Source organism: Papaver somniferum, chromosome 5 (genome assembly GCF_003573695.1).
Source record: "Papaver somniferum cultivar HN1 chromosome 5, ASM357369v1, whole genome shotgun sequence".
Classification (NCBI taxonomy): domain Eukaryota; kingdom Viridiplantae; phylum Streptophyta; class Magnoliopsida; order Ranunculales; family Papaveraceae; genus Papaver; species Papaver somniferum.
Window position 1 is genome coordinate 145,406,439 of NC_039362.1, and position 20,704 is coordinate 145,427,142.

Sequence of the window (20,704 nt, forward strand, 5' to 3'; positions counted from 1 at the left end):
TTAAAACAGAAAGTAATTAAAGAAGTTGCTTCCTCTAGAAACAATTATGTTCTCCCTGTTGTCTCAAGATTATTGATGCGATCTCCACTAGTAAACAAGCAAGTTGTACCTTCTTCTACTTCTATAACAGATACCATCATGCAACAAACTGAGATTGTACCAGAAACTCAAACTGAATCACCTGCTGTTACTATGTGTAACAAAGGAAAAGCAAAGGATATCGACCAAAAAGGTTTATCAAATATCTTTAAGATGGGTCCCTTTGTTAACAGATCCACTGCGCTAAAGATCTTTGATATTGGTCTTGTTCAGCAACAATCAACTCAATTGGAGAATGGTCTACCAATCATACTTAAACAGGTTACAACTCAGAATGTAACTGTTGAGGCTTCTTTTTCTGGTTCTGAGCCAACTCCGAGCGGTCTGATTCGCACTACTAACTCTTCAATGAGATTCAAGATTGTTGTTGTTCCAAATACTAACTCTGTTATCACTAGAGGAGCTCTTAATTCAACTGAGCATGATGCCTTAGAAAATCTCAAAAGGAAGATTAACCCTATGGCTGATTTGAGGAAAAGAACAAGAGATAATTCCAGTTCGGCTAGTTTAGTGGTTATTCCATAAGAACATGATATCACTGAACCTGATTATGCTCAATTATTTCCTCCAATTACTAAATTGGGGGATTTACCTGCTATCAATCTTTCTAACTGTTCTCTCAATACCCAACCTTTGATAAATTCTTATGGGATCTACAATGTATCTGCTGCCAATGCCCCAGACAACGATGGTGTCCGTAATAATTCTCTTCTCAATGCTGCTACTTCTAGTCTCGATTCCTCCCAAAACGATTCTCAAAGTGGTGATGATACCAGTGCTTCTGTTGGTGGTAGGTCTGATTCCACCACTCAGGTAAATCCAACTCAACCAACCTCTCTAATTGATAATGCCAATAACACCATAAACCAATTCCTGGTCAATAATAACAACCTGATTGCCTGGTGGTCGGTCGTCAGCCGACGCAAAAATAATTTACGTTATTTCACTTCACAATTATAAATAAGAGTATAATTATAAGAACAGATTCGTTCCACAGGGAGATATGGGTTGTCAAAATGTTTTGATTACTTATAGAAACTGGGGGGGTTTTGTTTATGATTCTAAATAATAAGAATAACACAAATAGAATAATACGAATATCAGAGATAAAAAGTATTGGTTAGAGTTTTCATCTTCCATTTTCCAACATGTTATCAACTGAATCAATCTCAACATTCATTTTCTATCGATATCAATAACCCTAGAGCGTCCTATCGCAGACTTACTCCGGCAAAACTCCTATTATCATCAAAGGCGCAAGAGCCACTCTTTGAATCCTTTCCACCAAATAACTTGGCGCAAGAGCTACTCAAGTTTAACCCAATGAAAGCACTAGTATTTATGATTTGAGGTTATTCTAAGCAATCCGCCGCAAGAGCAACACGGATTTAACCTAGGTTATGCTTCTACATATAATTGTATGGTAACATCCCGTCGTTAACAACTATATTATGCTACTTCTAACAAGGATTATTCGACAATTCCGGATCTCAAACCCTAGTTTAGCAATAGATATGAATGCATGCCCATTAAATTTGCAACTTAAACAAACTAGCAATCAATCATACGTGGAGTTATAAACGGTAGAACATAAACGATACTAACAAATTATGAATGAATAAGAATGAATACTTCAATTGAATAACATGTCTTCCAACTTAGGACTACATCTCTAACCAATAAGAAGAGTTTAGTTACTCATGGATTTCTTAAATCCCATGAAAAATATTAAAGAAGAAATTGAAAGCAGATCCTAGGTTGTAAAGAAATCTCCCACTCCAGGGCTCCTTCCTCTTATGTAGGTTTCCAAAGTCTGGCCACGTCCTAAGTTCTGCTAGCATAGCAATTGGGTTTCGCACCAACTCAGTAAAGTCCAGCCCATAAAGTATTTTTGGCTTGTTAGTTTTGGTAAACTGACAGCTTATTCTCCTTGTTCAACAATCAATTCCCACGGACACTCGGTTGGCCGTGAAATAAATTTTCTTCTGAGTTTTGTCTATTTTCTCGGCATTCCTTCCGATATATACCCCTCCGTGAGAAATAAAATTTTCTGGATCTTAGTTTTCCATTCACGGACACACAATACTCCGTGAGTTTTAATTTCTTCTGGATTTTTATCCCTGACGGCTAATCTCGTGTATACCAGGTCCTCCGTGAGTAATCAACTTCCCTGACTTCCCCATCACTGCCAATATTGGAAGAAGCTCAATCCTACGACTACAGCTCCCCATAAACTTTCCATTGATTCAAAAGAAGCCAATCAACTCCTTCATGCTATTCTCGATCTTCTCTGCCAACTACGTGTTCTGATCGTCATCATCACAGAAACTACAGCACTCTTTCATTCTTCTTCTTCAGTTCCATCATCACTGTCATTTCGTGAAAACTCAAACTATCTGAGTTTCCTAACTACAGCATCCAACCTCTCCAAGACTCCCACTTCATCGTCATCACAACTCATCTCTTTCCTCGCAGCTTCTTCTTATCGATCTCCAACCTCGTCCGTGTCACAGATGCCAACTCTGTTCCATCTCCAAAGATATACAACAACCCCATTCTCATTGTAACACCATCGATCACTCCATGAAATTGTTCACCGACCATTCATGGCAGTCCCGAGCTTAACCTTCATCAACAAGTATCACAGGTATAACTCCCTGTAACTCCATCGCTGACCCTTGTTCCTTCTCGTATTTCCAACTAACAACACCAGCAGACAACATCTCGAGCTCCACCTTCTCTGTATCGATCACTTCCAACTCCAAGTTTTCCATATTCTCTGCCAATCTCCACCAACTCCATTCAACAGTTTCACTTCTCTTCCACCGAGTTTCATCACCAATTTTCCATCGCTGCTCTTTTAATTAGCATTCAACTGTCAGTCTCCCAAGACTGACAATTCAATTTTCTTTTGAAGTGTGTCTGCCCCTTAACATATGCTGGAGTGGCAATAACAATTCTGTGCTCTTGTAATCTTTTCGCAACTTTGTCTTGCTTCAATTGCGCTCAACTTTCTCATATGAAGTCGGAATGACTCCGTTCATTCGCCATTAGCTTCGTCTTTTCGTCCTCTTCAAGGTGATGCGAAGAAATCTCGAATTTGAATTAGTTCCACTTCCTTTTGGTTAAGATTACCCAAAAAACCTAAGAAACGCAAAAGCAAACAAAATCAAAGCATAATGATACAAAAACTACCAATAAAGCAAAGCATTTGAGTACCAAACTAGTGTAAATAATGCACCTATCAAATTCCCCCACACTTGCCTTTTGCTAGTCCTCGAGCAAACTACAACAATAAAATAAAGTACAACAACTCCCTATCGCCGAGGACACGGTTTCATTTAGTATATGCAACAAGCCTTTAAACCCCTAGGTGTCCCTAGTGGACGAGTTATAGTCTCGTGAGGGCTTACGAGAGATATACCCACAAAACCTACTCCAACTTCAAAGCTTTCCAGCGTCCCAAGCATCCAAAGAGCTATGAGGACATAGAGTTTTTGCATGCTAGTAATAAGAAGTTAGAAATACCAAAGAACATATTCATTCTTAAATCTTGAGTGAGAAATAACCATACCATAATGAGAGAATGCGTGTTTGAGAGCGATCAATAAGCATTTTGCCTCGACTTCTGCCTCACTTAAAAGGATTTTATGATAATTGCACTCAATAAGACGGCTTTTTTATGGGTCTCACATATGTGCAGGTAGGAATGAAGAGAGAATCCTACACATGTTGAATGGTGGGGAAGAAACCTTCCGAATAATTTCTAGAGACTCCACAAAATCGTGAAAAACAAGAATATTTCTGATGATCTCTAAGAAAGGAAATCAACCATTATTATTAAAAATAAAGGATGAGAGTACTTACCACCTTCACATATGATTGCAATGATGATAACACCACTCTCACAGCATCCAATAGAAACGTAGTCTTCAACTCGTCTTCTTCATATTTTTGGTCTTGGTCTTCGGTCTTCAACTATTGATGATAAACATTTGAACTTCGTAGAACTTCGACAATTTTTAACTCTTTTCCTCTATTTCCTTGTTGCTTGAAACTTCCTTATAAATGTTTCTTTCTAATGACCTTATTGAACAAATAACAACCTAAATGCGAATCTTTTTTTTTTTTTTGACAAAAAGATTGCAACTACAAAAATAATGAAATTAAAATTAACATGGCCATAAAAGAAGTGCTTTACCACTTTGATCTTCACAACTTGTATTGCCTTCGTATCATAAACTTCAATAGCTCTCATCTTTTGATTTTCTTTGCTCTTGTAAATAAGTCTTCATACTTTGATATAAAAATTATGCTCCTTATGTGTAAGTCTTCAACATGTATATAATAATCTTCTCATTGAATGTTGTTTTACTTGGATATGAAATTTGCTCTTTCTTGAATTTTTGCTTGTAAACCTTAAACGTCTTCAACTTCCCTTGTAGATTTTGATGTCGCTCTGCTTGTTGATGATGATGTGTTTTTATGGACCTGTTGTTGGCGAGAGAGATAGTGGTGCTAACTGCAAATCAAACTACAAGAAGGTGGTTTTCGTCTATAGACATCACCCTCATGATTGACAAAGTTAGCACTCAAGAGATCAAAAGTAGTGCTTATATTGGTGGGAGGTTGGGTAGCTCACCATTCTACCCGGAATTAACGTACGGTAACACACACTCAAAAGAAAGCTCTTTAGTCATTTATAAAAAAAAATCTGGTCTGTGCCTCAGTTGATATGAAAATAGGTAGTCTCCACTACTGATTGATCAGCAACTCTAATAATGCATTTCTCCCTACACCTCATTTGCATCACCGGCATGATTAAATCCATTATTTGATACTCCAATTCGTAAGAAATCCGAATGTAGTTCCCTAACACTTCCAAGTTCAGTTATGTCGGTCAGAAACTTTATGTAAACATACCTAGAAGCAGGCTAGTGACTCTAACATCTCTAAAAGTTGGAGGTTTTATGAAAATTTCGAAAAATCTAGGCAAAAAGCTAAAAACTCTATATGCAAAATACTCCCTCACACTTAAACTTCACATTGTCCTCAATGTGCAAAACTGAAAATTCTGAATTCTGACGTAGCAGCATATTAAACACGAAAACTGTACAAATTGGTAAAGAATTTGGAAAAACACCATTTCACAAAAGTTGTTCGACTACGTCTTTTCTACAAAGTGTCAAAAGGGTACAGTTTTTCGAAAAATGGTCTGACAGATATGGTCTCTGGACTGAACTATCTGCAGTCTGAATTTTTCTGACGAAAAGTTATTCGTCATAATTCTCTTTTAAAATAGATTATGGATTCTATGAAATTAAATATGGGGATGCAAATATGATAAGAAAATAATAAAAACTTAAATTACAAGGTATTAAGATACAAAACCTATGGGTTGCCTCCCATTAGCGCTTGGTTTAACGTCGTTAGCTCGACTTGGCATTCGTCTTACTACTCCTCCAGAGGGAGTACATCGACAAGGTTGATCTCTTCCATTTCAGAATCAAACGGTTCATAATAGGGCATTAAGCGATGCACATTCACTTTAAGTTCCTTTCCTGTTAACAGGCTACGAATCTCTACTGCACCATGAGAAAAAACATTAAGCACAACAAAAGGTCCTATACAACGAGATTTCAATTTACCAGGAAATAAATGAAGGCGAGAATTAAACAAAAGAACTTTCTGTCCAACAGTAAACTGTTTTCTAGAAATCCTACCATCATGAAAGGCCTTTGTTTTCTCCTTGTAAATTCGTGAACTTTCATATGCATCATTACGAATTTATTCTAGTTCACTTAATTGAAGTTTTTGTTGATTACCAGCCCCGTCCATATCCATGTTGCATTGTTAAATAGCCCAAAAATCCTTATGCTCTATTTCAACAGGAAGATGACAAGGTTTACCGTACACAAGCCTGTAAGTCGACATCCCAATAGGTGTCTTGTATGCAGTTCGGTATACCCATAATGCATCGTTGAGACGTAAACTCCAATCCTTCCTTGATGGATTCACTGTTTTCTCCAGAATGGACTTTACTTCTCGATTAGAAACTTCTGCTTGCCCGTTTGTTTGTGGATGATACGTTGTAGCAATCTTGTGAGATATGTTGTACTTTTTCAACAAGTCCTGAAAGAACTTATTTCGAAAGTGTGATCCTCCATCACTGATTATGGCCCTTGGGGTTCCAAACCTTGCAAAAATTTGATCCTTAACAAAATCTGTAATCGCTTTAGAATCATTAGTAGGGGTGGCTTTAGCTTCCACCTATTTCGACACATAATCAACAGCAAGTAAGATATAATATTTCCCAAAATAAATAATAAAAGGTCCCATAAATTCTATACCCCATACGTCAAAAAGTTCTACAAAAAGAATAAACTTCCGTGACATTTGATTTTGGGCACCTAGATTGCCTATTCTTTGACATCTATCACAAGTTGTACAAAACACATACGCATCTTTGAATAAAATAGGACAATAAAAACCACTTTCAAGTACCTTAAGAGCGGTTCTCTTTTCTCCAAAGTGTCCTCCACAAGCGTACGAATGACAAAAAGACAATAGAGAATTATATTCAGATTCGGTTACGCACCTTCGTAGAATGTGGTCTGCACAATGTTTCCATAAGTATGGATCATCCCAAATATATTGATTTGCTATCTTTTTCAGTTTGTCCCTCTCAGCACGAGACAAATTCTTGGGGATTTGTTTAGATACTAAATAATTCACAATATCAGCGTACCATGGTTCTGAAAATACAATTGAGAAAAGTTGCTCATCTGGGAAGCTTTCACGCAACGGGATAGCTTCTTTGTCTACAGTAAGAGGACTCAAGTGATATGCAACAGTATTCTCAATGCCTTTCTTGTCTTTAATTTCGAGATCAAACTCTTGTAAGAGTAATATCCATTGAATGAGCCTTGGTTTCGCCTCATTCTTTGCAAATAAGTACCTAAGTACTGCATGATCAGAAAATACAACAACTTTGGTACAAATTAAATAAGAACGAAATTTTTCGAATGCAAAAACGATTGCTAATAACTCTTTTTCCGTGGTCGTGTAATTTTGTTGAGCATCATTCAACGTTCTGGAAGCATAATAAATGTCATGGGGTAGCTTCCCAGTACGCTGTCCTAATACTGCACCGACCGCATAATCACTAGCATCACACATTAGCTCGAACGGCTTACTCCAATCTGGTGGTTTCATAATAGGGGTTGTTATCAAAAGTTCTTTCAAACGATTGAATGCCGCCAAACACTTCTCATTGAAGTTAAAAACCATATCTTTTTGCAAAAGGTTGCATAATGGTGCTGCAACCTTGGAAAAGTCCTTGATAAACCTGCGATAAAATCTCGCGTGACCAAGAAAAGAACGAATTTCCCTCACCGTAGTGGGAGGAGTTAGAGTACGAATAAGATAAATCTTAGATTTATCAACTTCCAATCCGTTAGAAGATATAATATGGCCTAAAACAATGCCATGAGTTACCATAAAATGGCACTTCTCCCAATTTAACATAAGATTAGTCTCAACACATCGTTTAAGAATTAATGTTTTCATACACACTGAAATCATCCATAAAAACTTCGATAATGTTTTCGACATATTCAGAAAAGATACTTACCATACACCTTTGGAAGGTAGCGGGTACGTTACACAAACCAAAAGGCATCCTTATATATGAAAATGTTCCGAACGGACACGTAAAAGTAGTTTTATCTTGATCCTCAGGTGCTATAGAAATCTGATTGTAACCTGAATAACCATCAAGAAAATAGTAGTGAGAGTGTTCAGACAAACGTTCCAACATTTGATCCATAAAAGGTAAAGGAAAATCATCTTTTTTAGTGGTTGCATTCAGTTTTCTGTAATCTATACAAACCCTCTAACCGGTTTGCACACGAGTTGGGACAAGTTCGTTATTATCATTTTGCACCACTCTGACGCCCGACTTCTTTGGTACCACTTGTACCGGGCTCACCCATTTGCTATCAGAAATGGGGTAGATAACTCCCACATCTAATAACTTTAGTATCTCTTTCTTTACGACTTCCATCATTGGAGGATTCAAGCGGCGTTGTGCCTCCCTTGTAGGCTTTGCTTCATCCTCAAGCCGTATTTTATGCATGCACGTCGATGGACTTATTCCCTTAATATCATCAATTGTCCATCCTATAGCAGTTTTGTACTCCCTCAAAATTTGAAGAAGTCTTTGTTCCTGCAATTCAGTTAGTGCATTCGAAACTATTACTGGCAACTCTTCATTATCACCCAAATATATGTATTTTAGGTGATCAGGAAGAGGCTTTAGTTCTAGTTTAGGTGCCTGCAAAATAGATGGCAATAACTTTTCAGCAGTGCATGGTAAAGAGATAAAAGAAATATCATGAGTAGGTGGGAACTGTTGCAACGAATTAAGTTCACCAATGGTTTCCTCAAATTCGTCACCTAACTTAAGCTCGGTTCTCGGATCTTTAAAATTTTTAGAACCCACACTTCTCATGATAAAAGTCTCCAATGGATCATCATACCTCAAATCAAACATCTGTTGAGCTAATGAGTCAATCACATCAACGGAGAAGCAAGAGTGGACATCACTAGGATATCTCATCGTTTCATAAATGTTGAAATGTATTACTTCTCCATCAAATTCCATAGTCAATGAACCATCATGCACATCAATTTTAGTTCTAGCCGTGCTCATAAATGGTCGACCAAGAAGTAACGGTAGAGATGTGTCAGTTGATCCGTCTGTCATCTTCAACACACAAAAATCCGCTGGAAAAATTAGTTGGTTTACCTGCACAAGCACATCCTCAATAATACCTTTAGGGTATACATTAGAACAATCAGTCAACTGTAAAGTAATTCCAGTTTCTTTCAAGGGACCTAACTTAAGAGATTCATATATATATGCAGGCATAACATTTACTGATGCTCCTAAATCAAGCATAGCCTTATTAAACTTAGTAATACCAATAACAATAGGAATATCAAAACTACCGGGGTCTTTACATTTAAGTGGGAGTTTCTTTTGCAAGATAGCTGAAGCATTTTCCCCCACTTTCATTACTTCATTACCGGTTAACCTCTGTTTATTGGTGCACAAGTCCTTTAAAATTCTCGCATACTTGGGGACTTGTTTAATAGCATCTATCAGTGGAATGTTCATATGAATCTTCCTGAAAATATCTAATATCTCCTTATCTTGTTCCGCCTTTTTAGAGTTAGCAAACCTGCAAGGAAAAGGCAGAGGGGGAACATAAGTAGAAACATGAGTTTTAGAGTTTTCTTTAGGTACCTCATCGGTTTTGGAAGAGTTGGTAACCTATTTCTCCAATACCGGCCCCTTAGGGTCTTTGTTTTTCTCAGTATCCTATGGTTGCACAGTTCGTGTACCACTTATCAATGTCATGGCGTTGACAAAATCTCTTGGGTTAAGAGGTTGAGAAGGAAGTTTCCCACTATTCTGCGTCTCCAAATAGTTCAATCTACCTTCCATGATGCTCATTTGTGTCTACAACTCCTTGATTGCACCATCAGTCGTTTGCTGATTCTTTTGCACCATTGTGGTTAGATTCTTCATCATAGCAAGCATCTCTGATGATTCTGAGTTCTGCACTGGTTATGGTTGTTGTTGCTGTTGAAAACCACTAGGACGATTGAAAACTGGTCCTTGAGTTGCAGCTTGCTTGTTTGCATAACTGAAATTGGGATGATCTCTCCATCCTGGATTGTAAGTGTTGGAATAGGGATCATACCGTTGTCTCTGTTGATTCAGGAATTTGCATTGACTTGTTCAGCTTCTTCCTCATAAGAAGGAATGATTACTGAGGCCATTTGTTGTATCATCTTCTCCATATTACCAATCCTATATTCTAAGTGCGGTGAAGAAGTAACCTCATTAACCTTTCGACTCATTCACATACCTCTTGTGTTGAATTGCTGCGTGTTTGCATCCATATTCTCGATCAATTTTGTCGCTTCGTTAATGGTTTTGTTTGTCAAAGCACCACCACTAGCTGCATCAATAAGATTTATCTAGGATTGGAGCAAACCATCATAAAAATATTGCACTATGAGTTGCTCAGATATTTGATGATGTGGGCAGCTCGCTAACAACTTCTTGTACCGTTCCCAGTAGTCGTAAAGAGTCTCACCAGTAATTTGTTCAATCCCACTAATTGCTTTACGACTAGTTGCTGCTTTAGAGGCGGGAAAGTACTTTTCTAAAAATGCACTCTGCATCTCGTTCCAAGTTGTAATACTTCTAGGTGGAAGACCATAAAACCATTCTTCTGTAGAATCAATCAAAGAGAGTGGAAAAGCTGTCAGTAAAGCTCTTCCTTGATCAGTTCCAGTTGGCTTCCAACTTGTCAACCTATGTTGAAACAACCGTAAATGACGATTTGGATCGTCTCCTGGAAGCCCTTTAAACTTCGGTAACCAATGAATCAACTGAGTTTTGAGCTCAATTGAATCTTCCAAGTTGACACAACTTTTGTTGATCAAACGATGGGGATGTCAGATCTTTGAGGGTCCTCTTGGGAGGTGGAGGTGGTGGAGCGCCATAATTTCCCTGGTTCCCTTGGTTTCCCTGGTTACCAGTGTTATTTTTGTTCGTTCCTCCAACCATCTCTTCTTGTTGTGGATTTCGAGGTTCTTGTAATATTGTTCCTCAGCGAGTTGAAATTCCACACCGTTGGTAGTTCCAACATTTGGGTGCCAGAGATCAAGTACCTAAAACAAGATTCTCAAAAAGAAAATTAAAAAAAAAAACTATAAATAAGAAACCAAAAACAAAATAACAATCCGCTATGTCCCCCGACATCGGCGCCTAAATTTGGTCGGTCGTCAGCCGACGCAAAAATAATTTAAGTTATTTCACTTCACAATTATAAATAAGAGTATAGTTATAAGAACAGATTCGTTCCACAGGGACATATGGGTTGTCAAAATGTTTTGATTACTTATAGAAACTGGGGGGTTTTGTTTGTGATTTCAAATAAATAAGAATAACACAAATAGAGTAATACGAACATCAGAGATAAAAAGTACTGGTTAGAGTTTTCATCTTCCATCTTATAACATGTTATCAACTGAATCAATCTCAACATTCGTTTTCCATCGATATCAATAACCCTAGAGTGTCCTATCGCAGGCTTACTCCGGCAAAACTCCTATTATCATCAAAGGCGCAAGAGCCACTCTTTGAATCCTTTCCACCAAATAACTTGGCGCAAGAGCCACTCAAGTTTAACCAAGGAAAGTACTAATATTTATGAGTTGAGGTTATTCTAAGCAATTCGGCGCAAGAGCAACACGGATTTAACCTAGATTACGCTTCTATATATAATTGTATGGAAACATCCCGTCGTTAACAACTATATTATGCTACTTTTAATCAGGATTATTCGACAATTTTGGATCTCAAACCCTAGTTTAGCAATAGATATGAATGCATGCCCATTTAATTTGCAACTTAAACAAACTAGCAATCAATCATACGTGGAGTTATAAACCGTAGAACATAAACGATACTGACAAATTATGAATGAATAAGAATGAATACTCCACTTGAATAACATGTCTTCCAACTTAGGACTATATCTCTAACCAATAAGAAGAGTTTAGTTACTCATGGATTTCTTAAAATCCATGAAAAAATATTAAAGAAGAAATTGAAAGCAAACCCTAGGTTGTAAAGAAATCTCCCACTCCAAGGCTCCTTCCTCTTACATAGGTTTCCAAAGTCTGGCCACGTCCTAAGTTCTGCTAGCATAGCAATTGGGTTTCACACCAACTCGGTGAAGTCCAGCCCATAAAGTATTTTTGGCTTGTCAGTTTTGGAAAACTGACAGCTTATTCTCCTTGTTCAACAATCAATTCCCACGGACACTCCGTTGGCCGTGAAATAAAGTTTCTTCTGAGTTTTGTCTATTTGCTCGGCATTCCCTCGGATATATACCCCTCCGTGAGAAATAAAATTTTCTGGATCTTAGTTTTCCAGTCACGGACACACAATACTCCGTGAGTTTTAATTTCTTCTGGATTTTTATCCCTGACGGCTAATCTCGCGTATACCAGGTCCTCCGTGAGTAATCAACTTCGCTGACTTCTCCATCACTGCCAATATTGGCAGCAGCTCAATCCTACGACTACAGCTCCCCATAAACCTTCCATTGATTCAAAAGAACCCAATCAACTCCTTCCTGCTATTCTCGATCTTCTCTGCCAACTCCATGTTCTGATCGTCATCACCACAGAAACTACAGCACTCTTTCATTCTCCTTCTTCAGTTCCATCATCACTGCCATTTCGTGAAAACTCAAGCTATCTGAGTTTCCTAACTACAGCATCCAACCTCTCCAAGACTCCCACTTCATCGTCATCACAACTCAGCTCCTTCCTCGCAGCTTCTTCTTATCGATCTCCAACCTCATCCGTGTCACAGATGCCAACTCTGTTCCATCTCCAAAGATATACAACAACCCCATTCTCATTGTAACACCATCGATCACTCCATGAAATTGTTCACCGGCCATTCATGGCAGTCCCGAGCTTAACCTTCATCAACAAGTATCACAGGTATAACTCCCTGTAACTCCATTGCTGACCCTTGTTCCTTCTCGTATTGCCAACTAACAACACCAGCAGGCAACATCTCGAGCTCCACCTTCTCTGTATCGATCACTTCCAACTCCAACTTTTCCATATTCTCTGCCAATCGCCAACAACTCCATTCAACAGCTTCACAACTCTTCCACCGAGTTTCATCACCAATTTTCCATTGCTGCTCTTATAATTAGCATTCAACTGTCAGTCTCCCAAGACTGACAGTTCAGTTTTCTTTTCAAGTATGTCCGCCCCTTGACATATGCTGGAGTGGCAATAGCAATTCTGTGCTCTTGTAATCTTTTTTCAACTTTGTCTTGCTTCGATTGCGCTCAACTTTCTCATATGAAGTCGGAATGACTCCATTCATTAGCCATTAGCTTCGTCTTTTCGTCCTCTTCAAGGTGATGTGAAGAAATCTCGAATTTGAATTAGTTCCACTTCCTTTTGGTTAAGATTACCAAAAACACCTAAGAAACTCAAAAGCAAACGAAATCAAAGCATAATGATACAAAAACTACCAATACAGCAAAGTATTTGAGTACCAAACTAGTGCAAATAATGCACCTATCACCTGGAACATTAGAGGATTTGGAAAAAAATCTGCTAGTAAGGAACTTAGTTTACTATGTAGGAATGTCAATCCTGATATCATTTTCCTCTCTGAAACAAAAATGAATAAATATATGGCGGCCAGAAAACTAAAGAACATGGGTTTCCCTTGCACCTTTAATGTTTCTAGTGTGGTAGAAGTGGTGGTCTTGTCCTTGCTTGGAAAAAGGAAATTCATCTCAACATTGTTTCATCCAGTATGAGGGGTATCTATGTTACATGTACTGACATCATTCATTCCAAAACTTGTCATAATCATTTTATGTATGGTGAACCTAATAGTAGTTTGAGACAAGCTTTCTGGGAACAACAATGCCAGCAAGCTAATGCTGCTTTAGATGAACCTGTTTTCTGTATAGGAGATTTCAATGCCCTCCTAAGATCTGAAGACAAAAATGGTGGTTTAGAACTTGATGATCCTGATTTTGAAAACCTTAGAAATTTATGTTCTGTGTTTAACTTGCATGACCCTAGTTTTTATGGACCTAGATTCACTTGGTCCAATATGCAACAAGGTCCAGATCTAATTCTTGAAAGATTAGATAGATGTCTTGTAAACCAAACTGCTGAAGATCTTTGTCCTAAACTTTGTGTTAACAACCTTCCCAGGGACTCTTCTGACCATTGCCCTACGCTTTTAGGTTTTAATTATGAGGATATTTGTATGCCTAAACCTTTTCATTTTATGGCTATGTGGATTGAGGATCCTACTTGTAGAGACATTATTTCTAATTCTTGGTCTGTCAATGTGGTAGGATATCCTCCTTACAAGCTTAAGTCTAAATTTTTAAGTACTAAGAAAGGTATAACGGATTGGAATAAGTCTTTGTTTGGTAATATTCAAACTAATATATCTACCATTAGAAAAGACCTAGTTGAGATTCAAGTCTTTAATCCAACTGATACTAGCACTACTGCTAGACTCAAAGCTAGGCTTGAATACCTTTAGAATTTAGAAGAGTTATATTGGAAAGATAAATCCAGGGAGGTTTGGCTCATGGAAGTGACAGAAATTCACCCCATTTCCATAGAGTAACTCTCGTTAGGAGAAAAAGAACTTCCATTAGTTGGATTAAGAATTCCTTAAATACTATTCTAACTGATAGAGATAGTATTGGAACTTCTTTCATAGACTATTTCAAAACCTTATACTCTTCCCATCCTCAACAATTCCAGGATGAAATTCTTGTTGATCTCCCCATTAAGTTCTCTGAAGAGGATAACACAATCTTAAATATGCCTATAACTCCATAGGAAATTAAGAATGTTGTTTTCCAAAATGTGTGCGTGTGTGGGTGGGGGTGGTGGTGGTGGTGGGGGGGGGGGGGGGGGGGGGGGGGGGGGGGGGGGGGGGGGGGGGGGTAGCTCCTGGACCTAATGGTTTCACATGCCCTTTTTTACCAAAAACACTGGGACATTGCGGGAGATGCTGTCATTGATATGACTCAGACTTGTTTCAGAACTGGGCACATTGCTAAGGTTTTTAACCATAATAATATTGCCCTTATCCCCAAAGTCCCTCTTGCTGAACTTGTTTCTCAATATAGACCTATAGGGCTCCGTAATTTCATTTACAAAATTCTTTCAAAAACCCTTGCTAATAGACTCAAACCCTTTATGAATAATACAATATCCCAAAATCAAAGTGCCTTTATCCCTAAGAGGAGTATTTCTGATAATATTCTGCTGCTAATGAGGACATATATGCTGTCAACCACAATGAAAATGAAGGCATTGCTTCCATCAAACTTGATATGTCTAAGGTTTATGACAAGCTTGAATGGGATTTCTTGGAAAAGGTTTTAACTAAAATGGGTCTCTCTAACTACTGGGTTAAACTCATAAATCGGTGTGTTTCTACTGTCTCCTACTCTGTTCTTCTTAATGGTAACCCAACTGGGTTCTTCCAACCTGAAAGAGGTCTAAGACAGGGAGACCTTCTGCTTATCTTTAAATCATGTGCTCTGAAGCTTTATCTTCTTACATTGATAGCCTTCAAAAAAAGGGCATTTTAGAAGGTATCAAAGTTTGTAAAGATGCTCCAGAAATGACACATCTTTTGTTTGCTGATGATTCTCTCTTGTTTTCAAAAGCTACTTCTCAAAATTTTATTGTTATCAGAGACTATCTTCAAAAATAATGTCTGGATTCTAGGCAAGAAATAAAGTTTGAAAAATCTAGTATTCTTTTTAGCAGGAAGATTCATGAGCATAGGAAATCTCTCCTTGATAATATTCTAGATATCCGGAGCAGGGACTTAGAAGCAAAATATCTTGGCACCCCTACTGTGTTCCAAGCCTCTAAAATCCATACTCATATGGGTATTCTCCAAGCTGTTGATGCCAGAATCTCCATCTGGCTTCATAAGCTCATGTCCCAAGCTGCTAGAACTACTCTGATTAAGCATATTGGCCAAGTTATCCCCCTTTTTCAAATGGGAGCTTTTCTTATTCCTAAACACCTTTGTAAACAAATGGATGCTCATCTTTGTAAATTTTGGTGGGGTGAAACTCTAGACCCAAAAGATAGGAAATTACACCTACTTGGTTGGGATACTTTATGCTCCCCCAAGGCTGAAGGTGGTTTGGGTTTTAGAAAAGCTGAATTAAATAATCTAGCTATGCTGGCCAGAAATTCCTGGAGGATTCTGGAAAATCCTGACTGCTTGTTAGCTACTGTTCTTGAGGCTAAATACTTTCCTAGAACTGATTTCTTGAACGGCAAGAACTAGTAAGTGCACTTGGATTTGGAAGTGTTTGCATGTTATTAAAGAACTAATTAAGCCTTTCATTTCTTGGATATAGTTGGGGATGGTCAATTTATTGACCCACGGTGTGATAAATGGATACCCACTCTAGGTTCTGATACACCCAACCCTCTTGTCCCCCCTGACCCTAGTATTAAAGTGTCTTATTTTATTGACTCCCAAACCAGAAGTTGGGATGTGTATAAACTCAACAACCACTTTGATAATGCTTCTGTTCAGAATATTATCACCATTCCCTTAAGCCAGCTTTGCACTCCTGATAGGAGGGCTTGGAATCTTTCAAAGAATCGCAAGTTTACTTCAAAATCTTCCTACATGGGGCTCAGATGTCTTAGGCCCTCCCCTTGTAAAAACCTTTGGAAGCGTATATGGAAAGTCAGAGTTCCTTACAGAATTCAAGTGTTTGTCTGGATAGCAGCTAAAAATGCTCTTCCTACCAGAACTATTCTTCATACTAGAATGCCCATGCATAGTGTGGATTTTCCTAGGTGTACTGATCTTTATGAATATATTATGCATGCTTTGGTCCTTTGTCCCTTTGCTAGCAGAGTCTGGTTTATCTCTGATTTCAATATAAACACCCAGTTTTTTCAAAACAAGTGTTTCATTGACTGACTTCTTTTTTGGTTAACTGACCCTGTGTCTAAACTTTCTGAGGAAGATCAAAGCCTGTTTGTTGCTATCTTATGGTCTGTCTGTACTAGTAGAAACAATTTTATTTTACAAAACCTCATTGAAAACCATACCACTGTCCTTGCTAGAGCAGGATCTATGCTCCTTACTAGGAAAACTAGCTTTACAGTTTCTACCACCATTTCTGTCAGTATGTGTGACAAATGGATGCCCCCCTCTTTTGGATGGATTAAATGCAATATTGATGGTGCCTTTGATGTTACTTCTGGAGCAAATGGTGCAGGGTATGTGATGCGTGATTTCTCAGAAAAACAACCTTTTGTGCCTCCTTAGTCTTTAAAGTTCATTCTGCTGAAGAAGCTGAAGCCAGAGCCATATGGGCAGTTTTGAAGAAATCTCTGGAGCAACATTTTACTCATATCATTGTTGAAAGTGATGCGAAATCCCTCATCGACCAATTTTCAGCTGGAAAGTTCGAAGGAAACTCGCGTACGGATGCTCTTTTTAAGGATATTCAACTTTTTTCTTCTAAGTTAGTTGCTTGTATCTTTAGTTTTCAACCACGGATTTGTAACTCTGTAGCTCATGAACTAGCTTTATGGGCTAAAAAAAACAATTCTACTATGTACTGGTCTTCTCCTCTTATTTGGCTTCTACCAACAGTCGAGGATGATCATTAGCCTTTTTGAAGGCATTTAATTATTAAAAAAAAAAGAGAGTAAGCATTATTTTTATTCCTTTAAAAACATTTTACAATAGGTGGGGCGCATCTAATTAAAGATCTAAACACCTACAATATAAAATAGTAAGAATTATTCGGATAAGGACGGACCAATTTCATAATTCTCTCCTATAGACGTGCCATTTCATATTTCCCAAAAGAAACTTTAAACCGAGAGGAGTTAAAAAAAAAATTTAATGACTCGTAAGCGAAACTTATTAAGTGAATAATGTTTCAGCAGACCTCTCTAGTTTTCTCGATTCCTGCAGACCTTCATCTCAGATTCCTTCTTTCAGCAGAATATAATAGAATCTTAGGTTGTGAGCCTTTGGCGTGGTTCAATTAGGGTGATTTAGTGTGATACCTCATGAATAGAGAGGTTGAAGCCATCCCTAAATCCGAGAAATCTTTTTTAACCCTAACCTCTATGTAAGAACAAGATATGTCTCCAATCATTGATCTCTCAAATGTTTGGCGGTGGAAGAAGAACACCACTAGTTATTTTTTTCCCCACTGGAGCAAGCATCAAGGTGATTTGCTTCATTGCAGCGATGCAGTAAGGGTAATATCCATAAAGGTATGCTCTCCTTAGTCCTGGTGTTCTCTAAGGTGTGATGTTGCCTCGTGACCTATCCCTCACAAAAGCATTTCCTCTTTGGGTACGAATTCCTTGCGTAAACCACTCATGCGAATGAGAGCTAAGTACATGTCTCACCATCTGTCCAAGTGGTTCACATTTTTTTTTTTTTGAAAAACTAACTTTCATTCATACTTGAAATATATTACAATAACCTTCGAAACAAGAACTTGATCACATCAGGTGGAGTGTACCACCATTTCATAGTACTAACATAAGACCTAGCAGACTTAGCAAGCGTATCTGCTGCTTTATTTTGCACTCGACCAACATATTGAACAAATACATTAGAAAAACTGTCTAACAGACTACGACAAGTTAATAACAAAGACCTGTCAATCCACGACACACTATTTATAGAACCATGCAAAGCATCAACTAGTTTTTTACAATCAGACTTGACGAGAACATTAGAAAACTGATGAGATGATAACAATTGCAGATCTTTGTGTAAATCCATCATTTCCCCATGTATTACGTTCCTTCCCCAGAGTGGTGATGCTGAAGCTGTCACAAAAGAGGCAAATGGAGTGGTAAGAACAAATGCAGAACCTGCACTATGAGAGTTAGGTAAAATGGAAGCATCAACATTCAAATAAAAGCCATTAGTTGTCGGAACAGCAAGAATAGCCGGAAATGCAAGAGTAGTCTGAACTGTAGGAGTAGTAGTCTGAACATGTGAAGTAACTTGCGAACTGATGCGATATAATCTGCAGAACTCCTTAATTTTGTGAATGACAGATTGGGCAGTGTGATCAAAAGCTAGAGTGCAACGCGCCTTCCAAATATGCCACAGAATAACCACAATAAGATGAATTCGATGGCGATCTCTGAAGTTAAAAGTGTTGGCTGAATTACTCCATCCTTGCAACCATACATTGATTAAGAAAAATTTTGCAGATTGGATAGAGCTTGCGCTCTTACTCCTGTCAATACTAATGTTTTAACTGAGAACATAAACAATATATGGAAACCTGCAGATGAAACTGACACAAAATTGAATTTTGATGCTTCTTTTAAGTTATCTATGATACTGGTTTTGGACTAATATTAAGACATTCAGCAGGAAATTGCAATGGTATTAGATGCTGCCGGACAAAAGCGCTGACCCAGGACAAGCAGAAGCCAAAGCAGTTTTGGAGGCAGTCATTAGGGCAAAAAGGAAAAGGGTCAGAAATCTTTTCATCAGAGGGTGATTGTGCAAACATCATTTCGGCTTTTCAGCTTTGAATAGGAATTCAGCCTTTTCAGCTGTGAATCGAAATTTAGCCTGGCTAAATTTGGACCTATAAGGATTAATTTGGGCCTATCACTACGTGATAAAATAGAGACATTTTGAAGTAAAATGAAAAGCCGCTAAACCAAATATTTTTTTATTTTAATGACAAATTTACCCCCTAATTAATTAGTGTTAATTCAGTAATTAGTGGTAAAATATAGTGTTAGATGTGAAATTAACGTGTGTTAATGAATCATCCGAACATGAAAAAATTTGAAATTTGAAATTTTTTGAAGAACACCAACTCAGAATCGGTATATGTTTTCATTGATATCAACCGATTATCCAGAATCGGTTTATATGGGCATGAACATAAACCGATTGTGGGTAAAAAATTTCTTTTTTATCTGTGAATTTTGTGTTGTTAAACATCAAATAAAATCAAAATTCATTTTATACCCGAGTTAAGAATGAGTATGACTTCATACTCAATATCAAATCTTTTAAGATGTTATACTCGCTTTCAATTCGCATATGAATTTATACTCTCTTTTGATCCGAGTATTAAGTTATATTCGTTTTCAAATTGGGTAAAATTATACGGAACTATTTTATTTTTCATTTGTAATCGAAATGAAATCGAGTATGATTTCATACTCATTTTATGATCGAGTATTAACTGGAAAAAGAAAGGGTTAACCAGAATCGGTTTACACGATACATATGTAAAGACTGATTCCTGACATTGCACAACAGGAATCGGTTTATAAGAATGCTCATGTAATCCGATTCTAACAAAAAAAAAAGATACAGAAAAATTGAGAACAACAATCGGTTTACTCGACACACATATAAAATCTGATTATAACATTATACATCAATAATTGGTTTTTGTAAGTGCTAATGTAATCCGAATCTGGTTCAAATTTCTCGAACCAGAAAACATATCAAGGACAATCGGTCTTTGTGGGCATGAACATAAATCGTTTCTATTTGCGACCGGATCATATATATATTAACGTTAACCGATTCTGATAAACCAGGAAAAGTTTGATTTCAGAATTTTCAATTTTTGAGCAATTTTGTGTTACTAAAACCTAGTTTATAGGATTGGATTGAGAAGAAAAGAAGAAGAATCGGTTGAAGTGGAGATGGAAATGAATTTGATTTTGATTTTAGTTTTTAATTTTATGATTTTAGTTTTGATTCTAGTTTTTAAATTTTATGATTTTAGTTTTATGATTTTGATTATAGTTTTTAATTTTATGATTAGGATTTGATGGGGACGAATTAGTAGTATTAATATTTGATAGAGGATAAAATGATAGTTTCATCAAACTTAGACACCCCTTATCATTCTTTATGGGGTGGATGAAGAAATCCATAGGCCCC